The sequence below is a fragment of the Phasianus colchicus genome, chromosome 7 (genome assembly GCF_987193195.1).
Source record: "Phasianus colchicus chromosome 7, bPhaCol1.hap1.1, whole genome shotgun sequence".
Lineage (NCBI taxonomy): Eukaryota > Metazoa > Chordata > Aves > Galliformes > Phasianidae > Phasianus > Phasianus colchicus.
In genome coordinates this window covers 18,049,070-18,063,372 of record NC_143442.1, presented here as the reverse complement: position 1 = coordinate 18,063,372, position 14,303 = coordinate 18,049,070, and the positions used below count along the sequence as shown (strand labels likewise).

General features: G+C 34.3%; 2 protein-coding genes across 14 annotated transcripts in view; one reads left to right on the top strand and one right to left on the bottom strand.

Moving 5' to 3' along the window:
* Positions 1 to 14,303, top strand: part of LOC116232900 (sodium channel protein type 2 subunit alpha-like) — a 364,152-nt gene that overhangs the window by 103,091 nt on the left and 246,758 nt on the right. The gene's annotated exons all lie outside the window — the stretch shown is intronic.
* Positions 1 to 14,303, bottom strand: part of B3GALT1 (beta-1,3-galactosyltransferase 1) — a 182,133-nt gene that overhangs the window by 86,776 nt on the left and 81,054 nt on the right. Inside the window, exon 3 of one of the 5 annotated variants that reach the window (XR_016468253.1) lies at positions 10,053 to 10,912. The exons of the other annotated variants lie outside the window; for them this stretch is intronic. The gene's annotated coding sequence lies outside the window, so the exon portion shown is untranslated. Of the gene's footprint in view, positions 1 to 10,052; positions 10,913 to 14,303 lie in introns of those variants that run through there. 5 annotated transcript variants of the gene reach the window in all.

Below are 14,303 nucleotides of genomic sequence, written 5' to 3'. Positions count from 1 at the left end.
TTTTGCAATGTTCCTGAAGAAACTTTTATTATTTTCTTTGTATTAAAAGAGAGAATTATAATTAAAAATTTTAAATATAAAACTGTAAAATTTAGATGGGAGGTTGACCAGGTGTAGGAACTGTTTTTCTTGCACAATATTTTTTTTCTTAAGCCTTCCTTCCCTGTCGATGGTTATTGCCTCAGTATGCTTGAGGATTAGTATTTATACATGTTGCCATGGTATTATCATCACTTCAACATGTTTGCAGTGGTCATGTTTTATCTCTGACAGTCCAAGGAAGAAAGGTTGTAAGGCAAAGAGGCTACTTTGCTAAAACCTGCTGATACAACTGAACTAAATGTGTATTTGTGAAGAGAAAGTTTTCCAGATTTTTTTCTCCAGATTGATTTGATAAAGTGCATTCTCTCTGCCTACAAACTTTGTTTGCCTTGTAACGATTGTCTGTCACAACTCATGCTTGGTAAGACAAACTCTCAGTGGCGTATGTTAATTTACAGCAAAGGGCAGTGTTTTGACTTGCTGAACGTGTCCTGTGTCATCTTGTTAAGATTTTTAATAATAGAAATGTATTAAAAGTCAGTGTGCTACTTATCAGGAGGAAAGTTTTCTAGGAATTAGAATTTAAGTAAAACTGACAAGCTAGAGCAGACTTTGTAAGGAAAAAAAATATCCATTAATATAATTCAACTACAATGAGGAGAGAATGAATTACTTCAAGTTGTTTATTGATAATTGTTTTACTGAATAGAAGAATAATGCAAGGCCACTCAGAGTAACTATCTTCTTATCTTATTATTATCTTATTATCAGACAGTTATCTTCTTATCAGGATCTGTAACTTTGCTTACACCTGTGCATGCTGGAACCATGTGATATTGATTTATTTTGGATGGTGTTTTTTTTATTTTTACATCACCTACCTCAAAGGACCCATTCTTTAGCTGTTAATACAAATTACAAAAAAAAAGTTAACTTTGCAGGTGGGTGCATGATAGAGATAGAATTCCTTGTTTTTTATCTATAGGTAGTCATAATTTCTTTCAGAAACTGCACTGTTGGGAGATGCATACCAAGAAAACTTTCTTACTCTCTCTGTTGATACTTGAAGTTAATCAACACTATGCTTATGCGTTCTTTCAAATTAAACAATTTGTTACATTGATTTCTTTTTGGAACAAGAAAAATGATAAACTTTATTTTCCAATTTTGCGAATGGTTCTAAAATATCGTTGCAGAAAACCACTTACGGTCACAGTGGAAGAATAAAGAAAGGAAAGCAGAATGTAACAATGAATGAATCATCAGAATGAATCTGGACAGTTTTGCTCTAGTTCTGGAATGTCATCAATGAACCAGTCTTGGACAGCTAAAAGCCAAAATAGAAGCTTATTATTGCAAAACACAAAGATTGCAGGGAAATTTCCTAGGGCTTTATGGAGAGCTTGAATCAAGTCTTAAATTCTCACTTTAATTGAATACTTGCTCAATACATGTTCAATAATCAAAATATTTTTCTGCCATTGTTCAAAGGCCATAGCAGCAACAGTCCACAAACTGAAGCCCTTCAGTGTGAATGGCAACATTTCAAAAAAACAAAAAAACAAAAAAACAAAAATTGCTATCTGGCATAGAGTGAAATATATTACTGCAAGACTCTAAACTACTAATTATTGTTTTCTGCATTGAAATGATAAAAAAAGTGCCTTTTCTGGGTAGAGATTCTGGTGTAATTCTTAGATAGACAAAGATTGATCATAACATATATCAGGAAATGCTCTCCCTTTCCCTGTACACAGACTGTTGTAGCCTGTCTATTTCTGAGGACCTCTATGTTTTCCTCCCCTTTGTGAGCACGTGAACTTCAGTCAGCTCTCCGCTGTGGCAGGAGACAAAATGGCATGAACCAATCCCTACAGACTCCATTCTAAATGCCCAGGCTGTTACTGAGGGTACATGGGTGAGAAAAACATGGAGCAGGTCAGGGAGGCCCAGAATGTGAGGCTTTCTTTCTGCTTTTGCCACCAGCCCCCAGAAAAGAGGGAGGAAGGACAGAACCTGTGTGGACCAGCTCAAGCAGCTCTGGCTCCTTGCTGGTTGGAGGCAATGAGGGCACAGGCCATCAGCAGAGGGTTGTACAAGCAGGGAGCGAGCATCCAAAGCCAACGTCCATCTCACCCGGTGCACGCAAGGCAACAAGCTTGCGTAAGCAGCTGACTGCTCTGTGCCAACGCAGCCTGACAGCCCTGGCCCTATGGCTTCTTTACACTTGGATAAGTTTGCCAGTATATATTCATCTTGTCGTTAAAAAACTACAAGTGTTAACTGTGTATTTGGTTCTTAACAAAATTGGATTTGTGCAAAAGGAATTCTGGAGGTATTTAGCTGCAGTTCTTTATGTATGGGGGGAAAAACCTGACTCTTTCTGTTAACGTAAATGTATCCCAAAGAAATAGAAATGAAAACAGATGAACTGGCTTGAGCTCTGGAATATTATCTTCCCTCTCCTCTGTCCTTAGAACTGCAACATTAAGAGGAAAACTTTTTTGTTTAAGTTTTGCTTTTTCCACTTTCTATTGGTAGTTTCTATTGGTTGGTAGGTTTTGCTGATTGTGGTTTCCTAGTATTTTATCTGCTTCTGCCACACTTTTTCTTCTGTATTAGGCCTGAATGCTTTACAGAGGTATTACATGAAAAGATGTATAAAATTTGATTTTGGCGTGAAGTCCTTGCCAGTGGCATCTTCAAAGCACTGTATTTTCTATACTAAATATTTTTAGAAGAATATCTGCAGCATTCATTCCTGTACAAGCATTTTCTACAAAAAACAACAAAAACAGCCAACAAAAAAACACCATGACAACAACAAAAAAAACCCCAAACCCCACACATTTTCTAACTTTGTACCAAAAATAACTATGATTGTTAGAGAAGGGTGAAGATCATGGCTCAATGATTCATTCATTTATCTATCCCATATAGTAGTTTGTGGCATAGCCTGAAGTTGGAGCAGCTGAATTCATTTTTTTCAATTTGTGTGAAGGCACGTGGTGTTTTTACCACCCATAAATCCTTACAGAAATGTGACTTTCATAGTATGGAGTAATTATGACTTAGCAGCTTTTTTTCTTGTCATTTGAAGAAGTTGACAAGATTAAACTTTAATTTTTGCTTTTTGTTACTTGATATCCCTACACTTTCTATTTTAAAGAGTCGAGAAAAATGACAAATTAGCTATTGCTGAGCAGAATACAGCCGTGTGCGCTAACATCTCTCCAAGGAGGATGAACCTGACTTAGTTTACACTGTCTTACCCTGGCAGGCATGGTGCTATCCTTTAATCCTTGTGACTTTCACTGAGATTTTTACCTACAGCAAACAGCCTGCTCTTCAGTGCTTGGATATTTGATTTGAAACATTTGTCCTACCTAAACAAAAGACCAGATGTTCCAAGATACTGTGGACTTCTATTTCATAATAACGTGAAATAAATTGCTGTACAAACTCGGGCCTGTTTTGAAAGTAAAGCCATTTGCTTCATACTTACCTGAAAATATAAAAACATTGTTCTGGAAAGCTGAAATAGGCAGTTGTACTGGTGCTTATGTGCCTGCCTTGTAACTCTTAACCTTTAGAGGTAGAAGTTGAGCATTTTTATCACTGCACACAGAAATCATGAAGATGTCTCTAAAGTAGGCATTTAGATGTTGTCCCTGGCTGCTTCGTGGACATTCTAGCTCAAACCCTGAAGCCTGTCAACAAATCTAGTTATTTCAGATACACTCCAAGCTATACACAACTTCCAGTTTTGGAGCCAGACAGTTAGCTAAGATTTCTCTGCTTATAACCTATGATAAGGAGTGTGTTTGCTTGTTACTCTGGCAAGAACCTTGAACTGATTCCAAAAGTTTTTACTTGCTTTTGCCTGAAGACTATGCTACGTTTACTCCAGTGGCTCACTCTCTGTAAAAGTTTTGTTGAATGGATGGCGATCTTCTGATAAAATAGTGAATAAACATAAACCAGTGAATTCATATACACAAATGTAAAGCATCATAAAGAAATGAGATCAACATACAAATACTTTATTATTTTGAACTCTGTTCCTATTTTAATCTGTTAGCACTGTTACAGTTGCAAAAGAACTAATGGCAGTCTATTCCTCTTTCTATAGTCAAAGGCATCAGTAATTGCAAAATGAACGATTTTATATATTTTGGTGCACCTTATTTAATTGACGTGAGCAGCTTGACATATCAGCTTGTGAGAATGCCTTCTTTTAGAATAGTTTCTTAGATGGGAACACTGTTGCATAAATCCTAAGTAGTTGAGGCAGCCATGGATGAAATGGTCTTTCTTATTAAATGTCACAAGATTTAATGTCATAGCATAATTGGGATGGAAGGATAATTGAGCTAAGCTCAACATGGCTTTTGCTGCTAACACATTATTAATCTGCAGGAGTGTTAAAATATGTTTTATAAAGGCCCTATTCACTTGAAAACTGTTGACTCAGACGAAAAAAAAATGTTTTATTGTAAAGCAATATGAACAACAATTTTGGATTTCCTTCACAGTCTTGTAACTAAAAGATATACCAGAATGGAGCACAATAAGAAATTAGGCATGCATTTTTGAAATACATAGCTTAAAGATATTTCTTTAAAATAGCAGAACTTACAGGTAGCACCCAAACACTGTAACACAGGCAGTAAGTCAGAATTGATTTCAGTTTGAAATCCCAGTTTTTAGCCCTCATTTGAGAGTTTTCTTTAAGTAATTTGACTTGATTTAAAAACAAAATGGTTAATATAGTTTCTTGTTATATTAAAGTATTAACTCTACTAATTTAGTGGCTGAAGAAGTCCTTTCTCTCATAAAACTACAGTATGTGGCACTGAATATACCATTGTGTCTTGAATTTTTTTTCCATTAAGTAAAATACAATAGCAGTAGAAGAGGCTTTTGCAGGCATTATTAAGTTTCTGATGTTTTCCTTTTGAAATGTAATTGCATTTTCTTATGGTAAGAGTTATATATTTATGCCTTTTTTTGGTAAGGAAGTAATTCACATGAGAAAGGTGACTGAATGAATCTATTTTGGAATTCTGTTTTTATTAGTTGATTTTTTTCCCTGACATAATTACTACCTGTTTTCCATCTTGGTAGATCTAAGACCAGAAAACAAGACTATCACACGTAAGTGCAAAATATACTACAAGTGTTCAGCTTCACTTTTTTTTTTTTCAGGAAGGCATTCTGTCTTTTGTCTCACAGACTGTCTATCAGTTTTTACTATCAAGAAACAATTAGAAATAAATTGGGAAAAAAAAAATAATTTCCATATGTCTTTGTTAATGTTTCTCATTTGAAAAAGTGTTAGGAACAATTATAGCATGTTCCTCTTGTTTTTTTCTGTCAGATCATTTCCAAATGGAAAATGGTTATTGTATTTGTCACCTTTTAAATGAAGATGTTTTTTGCTTCAGGAGGCATTCCTACCAAAGAATGGAAAATCTTCCAACAGAAACGCTGCAAATTGTATGCTTAAAAGTCAGGAGTGTTCTTAACCATAAACATTTTCCAATGAAATTATATTCTCTATACAAAAGACTACTTTCACTGAAAATTCACTACATTTCACAGAAAATTTGATATGAGTGTCACTTTACTGTGATTTAGAGAGCTACAGAGTCTGCATGATATGGGGTCTAGAGTTGTGGTTTGTTGCTTCGCCAGTATGGATTTATGAAGTTATATAGAGCCAATAATTTGAAGTACTTAGGAAGTACTTCTAAATCTTTATAAATATTCTGGAGAATTAAATCTTATGATTTAAGAGTGCTAACTCTAATTTTAAAATATAAGAGAAGTCAGCTCTTTTATTATCTTTGGTCAAAAAAAAATCCTTTTAAATTCTAGAACTCGTCTGTTCCTCTTAAATACATTCCTCATCTTAACTGGGGAAAACAACAACAACAAAACAAACAAACAAACAAAAACCCACCCAGCTTTGATTTGTTTGAGGATTGCTCTTTGCTTGCTTCTTTTATAAGGGAAATAAGTTTTGGGCCAGCTTGGCTCCTTGTGAATTCAAGAGAGAGAGCCATGATCAAAGTCAAATCAAAATGAATTATAAACAAGGTTTTTTGTGTTGTTTGTTTTTTCTTTTTTTAACCTCAGAACAATATGAATACTTCATACAAATTACTTGTACTGAGGAGAGAGAGAAGAAGGAAGTCAAGATGCATTTGTCCAATAGTCAGGAAGAAGTTCTCAGCAGAAGCTGTTCTATGAAATAACAGGGACTAAATGAGAGCTCTTTCAGAATTAATGTAAATTAAGCTCTGTCTAGCATGGGGGAAAAAAGCTTTTTATCTTGCTGGGTTTTTTTAATCGTTATTGGTAGTCATACTGATCATGAGATGAAGCCTATTCTTTATAGAAGCATTTTGTAATTAGTGTAGGAATATCAAGTAAACTTACCAAAGCAGACAAAGTAGTCTCTGGCAAAAATTAGTTGTTGTAAACTACGTTTTGGTGTTGATGTTTATTTTTGTGGGTTTTTTTTGTTTTATGCTGATAGAACTGCATTTGCCTGAGAACTTTTCGTGGGAAGCTAATACTAAATTCAGCATTAATATAAAGGTTTTCACTTTGGATTCCCAAATTCAAAGTACCACTTCCAGCTTATTCTCTAACTTCTCTAAGTTATCTTGGGAATGAGATATGAAAATAAAAAATAAAATACCTTAAAAATCTTATTAAAGGCTTTTGTTTTTTCAATAATTGAGCTCAAGTTGTTTCAGAACATTTTACTTAAATTTCTCAGAAACTAAAGATTCTGAGAAATTTCTTGTTCTCTTGAGACAGCCTATCATGAGTCACAGAATCATAGAATTGCAGGGGCTGAAAGGAACCTGTTCCCTGCAAGAGCAGGTACCCTACAGTAGGTTGCATTCAGGCAGGTTTTGAATATCTGTGAATGAAAATTCACAAGTGGTGATCTATCACCCTCAGAGTAAAGAGATTTTTCTTCATGTTCATATGGAACAGTTTGTGTTCCAGTTTGTGTCCATTGCCCCTTGTACTGTCTCTGATCATCACTTAAAAAACCAGGGCCCCCATCATGGTCCAGACAAGGTATTCTATGAATCTGACTTCCACTGAATGAAAATTCTTCAAATTCATAATGCTGAAGTGAAATACTTCAACATTATGAAAACTGAGCATAAAACAAAGTACATAAGGGTAAGCATAAGTATTTGTAGCAAAAATATTTCTATCACAACTGTTCTCTTCAGTATACACAGCTAAATGCTAGCAAATCAGCTGAGGCTGGGCAAAGGATGACAAAGCAATCTCTAAGTTTCCAGAATGAACGAATTCAAGTGTTATTTTCCTATATTTCCTATTTTCCTGACAGTGCTCCATGGCTGCTTAGTCTTCTCCTGCTAAGACTGTAAGTTTCAAACAAGTGTAAGCAAAATGAGGGGTAAGATAGAATAAGTAATTTCCTGAATTACTAAATCATTTTCTTACAGTAGTATGCAGTCTCTTGCAGTAGAGGAGTGGATAAGCAGTCATTCATTGAAAGAGAGGGCATACTTATCAGTGGTAGGTGCAAAGAAATAGTTCTAGCCATTGAGTCAGTCAGTGAACATCAAATCAAAGTACCACCTGGAATAAGTCAGGCCTGAAACTCCCTGTCCCATGTGTAAAAGTACTGCTTCTAGTAATATTCAGGAAAACTGTGTGTGTGTGTGTGTGTGTGTTTTGAGTCCGTATTCTCTTAGTCTAAAAGCACAAAATTTAATTTCACTCCTCAGGAGACTGAATTGCAAGGGTAGAAAGTAATTAACCATTACCAACTGATGAATGTTATAGTGCTGGAGAGGAAACTGCAGAGAGTAAGGAACAATTATCTCCTGGTAGTAAAGCTCTGAGGAGCTTTTCCCTGCTTATTAAACATAAGTTATAGAAGATAAGAGGGACAAGGCAGAGAAGGCAAATGCCTGAAATCCATGCACCTGATAAGCATAGCAATGATGTGAATATAGATGCTCTGGCATAAGAAACTGAATTTCCAATTTGAAACTTTCACTCACAATGAAAAGTACTCTTCTAATGCATCACGCTTTGGTAATAACACCTCTTTTAAACAGACCTCACTAAACAACTATAACATGGCTATAGAGGCATCTACTGTACCACTGAATGCCAGTTAGGGTACTGTCTCAGATGCTGAAAGCAAATAGGTTTCTTTCTTTCTATGTATTTTTTAAGGTTACCTCAAAAACTGATTCACTGAATCAGTTTATTGATTTGTCACTGAATTGATGTAAGAAACTATAAATGCTTCATACACTCATAATGGTAATGTTGTGCTGTAGAAAATTAGGAAACTGCCATTTTTTAGGATCTTAAATTTAATAGAGCTTTGGTAACAGAGTCTGAGTAATATCTCATCTTAAATGCTAAGCAACTACTGCTCTGACTAACTTCAAGCGGCGTTACCTTCACATACAATTACAAAAGGTAATCTGTTGTTAACTTTGTGGTTTATTGTTTAATTTTGCTTGGAATTGTTTAATTCCAATTGGAATTGTTTAATTTTGAATGGAATTGAATGTAGAGTGCAAGTAAAAAGGTCCATCTTCCAGAAAAGGCTGAACATCACTGTAGTTTCAAGATATTGAGCAGCACAATGGACTTTACCATAGCTGATAAAAAATTACCTAGAATGTCAGGAATGAGAAGTGTGGATTTTGGCGAAAAGGAATAAAAGTGTTTAAATATTCACAAAATAAAGAAGAAAAATCTTCATCTTCCTCTTACGAAATAAATTATTTAATCATAGAATGAGTAGCTTTCAGCCAAGAAATTCAGTTTTGGGAATTGGAAATATACTGTGTAGCTCTTTTTGTTTGTGATATCAAATCTGAGAATTATCAGGGAATAAAAGTGATTTGTCTGAGTAAGAGATTAGAGTTGGATCAAGAGGACTGCGTTGCCTGAGTTTGTGTCCTTCAATAAAAAGATTAAAGTTTTATTAGATTAGATCAAAGAGCACGAGAATGGAATTGCATTTGTTCAAGTCTGCTGTTCTTTTGTATCAGATTCCTGACTTACGTTTTATATACTTTATCTCTTTATTCATGTTTTAAATATCTTAATTGTGAATTTATTAATTGTCATATTTTTGTTGTTGCTTTATTTTCAAAATATACATTTGTAATTAGAAAGAACTTAAAAAACCTAATTTGCACTTAGCCCAAATTACCTTGGGAATTGCAAAGATAGCTATTGCTTATATTTAGTCCCAGATTATTTTGCATTTAATTTCAGCATAGTCTGCACAACACCTGCCAGAGTAGAACAAATGCTAATTAGAGCCTTTAGGTGCTAGCATAAAACATCTAACTATATAACTAACAACAGTATCATGAAACTTTAAGAAAAATATTCTTGAACAGATGGTCTAAAGACCAGGTTTAAAATAATTCAAGAAGGTATATGTATCTCTGGATAATCATCCAAACTTTTGGATTATGATTTTTCCAATGAAATGAACTAGCATATCCTCTATTACCAATGGTAATTTTCTGCTTTTGCAAACTTGCACAAACTAAAACAAAAATAAGAAAGGTCTTGCTCCTGTTCTCGTTGACTTTAATCAGAGTCTGGCATTGAAAGGATCATTACAGAATGGAGAATGAATTCATGGTCTGTGCAACGAGCTGCAGTTTTGCTTTCAATTTCCTTAGAATTATCACAGCCATTTTTTTTGTTGACTTTTTTATGAACCTAACTGCTAAAACAATTCAGTGCTTCATGGGATAGATTCTTACCTTATCTTGTTCTACACCAGTGTAATTTAATTTTCAGGAAGTAGGTTACAAGCTTGAATTTTCTGTATTTGAGCGATTCATTAAATAATATATATACTTGAGATTGAATTTAAAAAATATTAAAAATTATTAAATTTAAAAATCATATTCAAATAAAAGACAAAGCAGAACAAATGATTATTTGGAGAGTCCTCATAGAAATTGTATTATATAACTGCATAAAAAATTGAAGTCATGCAGAGTCCTAGGCAAAAGCATTTATGCAAGTGAAATAAGCATATGCTATGCAATTTTAGAAGTTAACTTTTTAAAGCTCCGCATTCTTCTTTTTTCCACTCTTCACTGAACTGTATTATGTGATCCATGACTCAGATCCTGACAATGTAGATGTCAATGATAGATGCATGCTGTCTTCCTGAGGGGCAGAATTTTTATTAGTATACGTATATTCTCAAGTTTTATCTTATGGATACGTTAAATTTCAGACCTTCCTACTGTCTCAATGAAAATGCTTGGATTTGCTTTGTTAAGCTTAATGCCAGAGGAAACAATTGTTGTCTCTCCAGTCTCTCACTTCAAATTCTCCTCACTGTTTGGTCCCGATTCAGTTCGGATTACGTGTTATCAGTGGCATTTATCATAGTTTATCTTCTACGTCACTTTTCTCTTTCCCTTGTATGCTTGTGCATGCCATTCTTTGACTCTCTCCCTTTCTTCGTTGTGTACTGTTTGTTTGTGTGTTTTGTTTGTTTTTGTCTGTTTTCCTTCTTTCTACCAAAGTTATTTACTGGGGAAATGGGCAAAATTGAAGACAGATCTCAGTGAGTCTCTAAAATCAATATTTTGTCTTTATTGAAGAATTCCCCTTGTCTCTTCCCATAATTCTGGAAGTGATCAGATGAGACAGTCACTGCCTTGTACTTACAGCCCAGCCCAGCTGTAAGCAGAAGACTTGTAACTGGGTGGCCATGCTACTTGCCGTACAAGTGTCCAGTTGGTGCTTGATACTGAGGAAGTGAAACCTTTGCATCCCTTAACTGTAGCATCCTGCCCTTCAAAAACTGGAACAAAGTATATGCAATCAGTGTTCAAAATAATCTTTACAAGTAAATACCAACAATCTCTATACTTTTAAAGAAATGATAACAAGTAATTGACTGTTTCTTATATAATGACTCTAAAAATTGCAATTCTCCAGATAAACCACATGTAATTAGAGTGATTACCATACAACAATAAACCACCACTATTATAAAACCATAAACTGTTATTCAATGTAATAAAAAATCTGAAATCTAATTGAAAGTGCTAGTTTAGCATAATTCCCACAAGTCATCATTCTTTAATATTGTGAAATGAATGAGACTTTTGTAGGAGCTATTAATTGTTACTGACGAGAAATAACCACTGGAATAAAGCTCCAATTATCAGCTGCAATTAATCACATTTGCTGTCATCCGTGATGTAAAAAAAAAAAAAAAAAAAAAAAAATCGATAATATTCCAAACAGCAAAAAGGAATATATACCTCGTTTTAACTCAGTTCATAGAAATCAGATAACCCTTTTGTGGGTTAAGCAAGAAATTACAAAAGTGCTATTTTCATTCTAAACACAATATTCACTCTTGTTACTTTTTTCAATTTAAAAGAGCTCTTGCACTTTATTCTGTTTTGTGGAGACTTAGATACCTTGTGGGTTTATTTCTACACAGTTAAGTGCAACTTATAACATACTTGTTACTAGCATGATGTTACTGCAGACACATGGCTTTAAAAATAAGAAATTATAATCATCATCTGAGCATGTAGTTCACTAGCCTGTTCCAGGAAGCCACTTAATGTTACTTCTAGCAAGCAAGCTTGAGCAGGAGCTGAAGGGTTCTTGGAGTTGAGGGTGTAAATAATTTTGGTAGAGCCTTTATTGTGGTGCTGAGTATTGGGATAAAAGAACTCACTCAAAGAGCACATCACTAAATACTTTTAATCTTGTTCTCTTTTAAGGTGCTCTTGTTTGCTTCAAATACTTTTCTATTTTTGAGAGTCTATACTGTACATTACAAATATACAGAAGCATCTTTGGGAATAAAAGGATAGCAAACAATTAAGTACCTTTACTAGTAATTTGCATAGCCAAATATGTAATTCAGGCAACACAATTAGAAAGCCATGTTTGGAAAACTGATCTGCTAAGAACAGCACTGAAAATTCCTGATTTTGTAAATAATATTGTTGGGTCACTAAGAGCATGTCACGGTCTTTACTCTCAAATAATACTGTGTGTGGTTTTGTTCTGGAATTTACTACAGTAAATCTGGTTCTTGTTGATAGCTCGGTACATGAGACTCATCCGACTGTTACCATAAGACACTTATCAGCTATTGATGGCATAAAAAGACTTAAATTTAGAGTAGTGTGAAAACACCAGTCTAGATACTAGAATAACTTCATTTTGAAAAAGCAGTGAAATCCTAAACAATTTATTGTACTGTGTTGTTCACTAATGGTTTCATCCACTCCTCATAAACCTTCAAAGATACAAGTCCTTTAACATGAATAAACAGAACAGGAATAACATCTGTTCATAATGTTCTGCAAATATTCAGCAGAGCATCTTTATGGAAAAAATATATGAGAACTGACACTTGGATACAAATGAAAAGAACTCTAAAAATAGATACAGGGATTGTATTTAGCTAGATCTTAGGCACCTCGAGAGCACAGGGCAGTTGCATTTGTTCAAGTTTCAAGTAAAGTGTATTTGTGAAATTGAGTGCCTTTAGAAGAGAGAGGCTGGCCATATTACCAATTCTATTGTTTCATTTTATATAACCAGTGTTACAACTTTTAAATACTAAAATCAAAATACTTTACTCATGCTTTTCCCGCTGACTGTAATTGAACATTCTTTCTCTAAAGCATAGCACATTTCTTGCATGTCTGCATTTTCTTAAACTAATTGAAAACTTTGAAAGTGTACATATTTAATAATAATTATTATTAATAAAATTAATAATAAACAGTATTGCCCCATAATACTGTCATAAATGCTGAAATGAACTGCCTATGTGAATTGAGCCAGGAGAGAAAAGTTTGTATGTGATGGGAATACTTTGGAATGTAATTCTTTCCTTGATTTGAACACTTCCATTCACTAAAGGAAAACTCTTCCTTTCAGTAATTTTTTTGATGAATTTCTAAGTTTTTAATATGAAACTTAACAGTGAGTTGGTTTATTAAAAAGCAATAGTAGTAGTTAATAGTTACCCTTCTGTGGTAAGATCTTGAAGAATTCATATTTACTTTAAATGTCTGACATTTAATTAAATTTTTTAAGGTTTTCTTTTCAGAAGAAATTACTAATTATTTCTAAGAAGTTTTCCATTACCAGCTTAAAACTCCTACACAAAAAATGTATCATGAAATAACATTCATTTATGCTTGTTGTTAAGGTAACAGGTTTATCAGAATAGCAGAAATAAAAGTATTTAAAATTCTTAGTTTATTAGGCTAAAGTAAATGCAAATTCTGTTAAAACATGAATTATCTTGCATTAGTATGGGACTGAATACATTCCTATAGGAAAAAATACACAAACATTACTGTACTCTTGTAATATAGCAGAGCTCTCCTTTAAAGAATATACTGGTAGACAAATATTTGCGAATTCAGCAAGTATGTTTACAAGGTAGAGTCTTCTAACCTGAGCTGTCAGTTAACACATACTCAAGATTCCTTTTAACATGGACAAACAGTGATAACTGATTTCTGCTTCCCTCTCTCTCTCCCTCCCTCCCTCCTTCTCTCTCTTTCTTCCATCCATCCATTCTTTCATCCATCCCCTATCTTATTTCTGAGTATTAACTCAGTTCATGACATCAGCCATTTTTACATCAACCTGTTCTGGTGACTGAAACAGATTATGTATGGAATAAGCATGAGGGGTACTCAGGTCAAAACGTGTGAAAATTTCAAAGGTTTTAATAACACAGTGGGAAAAGTATCTTTAGTTGGTGTTAGCATTAGCTGAGAAGTGAAAATGTATGCACTAATTTGCACACCAATTGCAGCGCAGCCTCTCCTGCCAGCACCAGGCTGCACGTGGTTACAGCATAGCATTAACCTTACAGAGCAAACAGTGCAGAAACCTCAAGACTGGTAAACTGTTTTCCCGTGGGTTTTGCTTAGTACAGAGAGAGAGAAGCTTACAAGAGCCATACAATCTTGGTCCCCTATTTATTTAACGGGGAGGTTGTGTTTCCTTTAAATGACATTGAGTCTTTCAGATGACTGATTAAAAAAGTTATCTTTCTAATAGCTGATAAAACTTGCAGGAAATCAAAATACATAATAAGAAATACTGGGAGTTATTAGAATTTGTCCAATTTAATCCTACTAAAGATCTAGCTAAAAGGAACTCTTCTGTATTTTGGCTGCTTATTCTGAGCATTTGAA